We start from the raw sequence: 1,710 nt of genomic DNA on the forward strand, positions 1-1,710 counted from the left end.
GAGGAGTTTATCACTTCTAGGAGATCTGCTTCTAAACAGTTGAACACACTTTTGAAAAAAGATGTGGGAAGTGCATCAAGGGCGCAGGTTGATGTTTTAACGTGCTGTACGGTTTCTTCCAAAATTTTGCCATCAATTTCTTTGAAATCAGACATAGTAACAACTTTCTCAGGTTGTGGTTTGATTTGTCTGACCCCAGCACAACTCAAGGATGTGCTGATCACCTTTCTGATATTATTGATTTTTTCAGAGAAGAAAGAACCAAACTCACTGCACTTGCTGTCTGAGAGCATTTCACTGGGATTCTGGCTTGGGGGGTTTGTCGGTCTCTCTACAGTCGCAAAAAGAGTGCATGTGTTGTTTAAGTTGCTGTTTATAATATTCAAGAAGAAAGTCTGTCTAGCTTTGCCTAGTTCCATATTAAAAGCATGGATGCTGTCTTTGTAGATGTTATAATGGACTACAAGTTTTGTCTTCCGCCACATGCGCTCTGCTTTTCTGCATTGTCTTTTCATATTTTGCACTGCTGTTGAGTTTCTCCAAGGTGCATTTGTCTGCCACTCTTCTTCCTGACTTTCACAGGAGCAATATCATCAATTACACTTTTAACTTTTGAGTTAAAAGAATCAAGGAGAAAATCAACAGAGTCAGCAGATATACTTGGTGTTAAAGATATAGTCTTCATAAATAGTACACTAGTGTTCTCATTTAAGCATCTCTTCTTGACAGACACAGATCTAGCTTCAATGGCAGGAGAGATCAATATATCAAAGAAAATACAGAAATGTTCAGACAATGCCTTGTCGATGTTTTTGCGGTTAGGATATTTTTTGCTAATGCTAACCAATGTAGCCTTTAACATTATATAGAAAGCTACAAATAAGATATTTTCTGCCTCATTTTATGAACAGAATCAACAAATGATCAGAGAAGGCAAAAATAGTTAACCTTGTGTAAATTGGCATGTGAACATTTAGCTTAATGCTAAGCTAAAATGTTATTTCTTGCATTTGCATGCATCTGTTACTGTAACCCGCACAAGAAGAGACAGTCACAATGTAAGTCAAAAACTGCGTTTTATTGCAGGCAGGCAAAAGTACAGAAAAAGGGCAAATCCAGTGAAGAGTAGTCAAAGGGAGCGTGAGGTAGAAAGCCGGGGAATCAAGAGGAAAATGACGAGACTAGTGGGAGCAAAAGACAGGGGAACAAGGGGAGCTGGCAAGCTAAGAGGTGAACGAGAGGCGGTCAAAAAAACTAGACGAGACTAGCGGGGGGCAAAGACACGGGAAACTAAATACAATAACCAACCCCCGTCTTGAAACGGATGTGCTGTGGTATTTATAGGGGAAGGTGCAGGTGTAAACAATGAAAGGTGATGAGACGAGTGCAGGTGAAACGATTAAAGGGGTGATTGAGATGAGTGCAGGTGGTCATAATGTTCTGGCCATAGGAGCGTGCATGTGAGCCCGAGGAGAGAGACCTGCTAACGAGCAGGAGATCTCGAGGGAGCAAAATGAGCGTGAGAGCTCGAGGGAGCAAAACGAGCGTGAGCTCGAGGGGGCGAACAGCGTCGCGAGCTCGAGGGGCGGAGCGAGCGTCGCGATCTTGAGAGTGAGTGTGTGTGCGGCGAAGCGGGGATGGGGCAGAGGAGCGGGGTTCAGTGACAGTTACCGAAGCGCGATAATAATTAATAATTAATTATATGCGAAA

Source organism: Xyrauchen texanus, chromosome 5 (assembly GCF_025860055.1).
Source record: "Xyrauchen texanus isolate HMW12.3.18 chromosome 5, RBS_HiC_50CHRs, whole genome shotgun sequence".
Lineage (NCBI taxonomy): Eukaryota > Metazoa > Chordata > Actinopteri > Cypriniformes > Catostomidae > Xyrauchen > Xyrauchen texanus.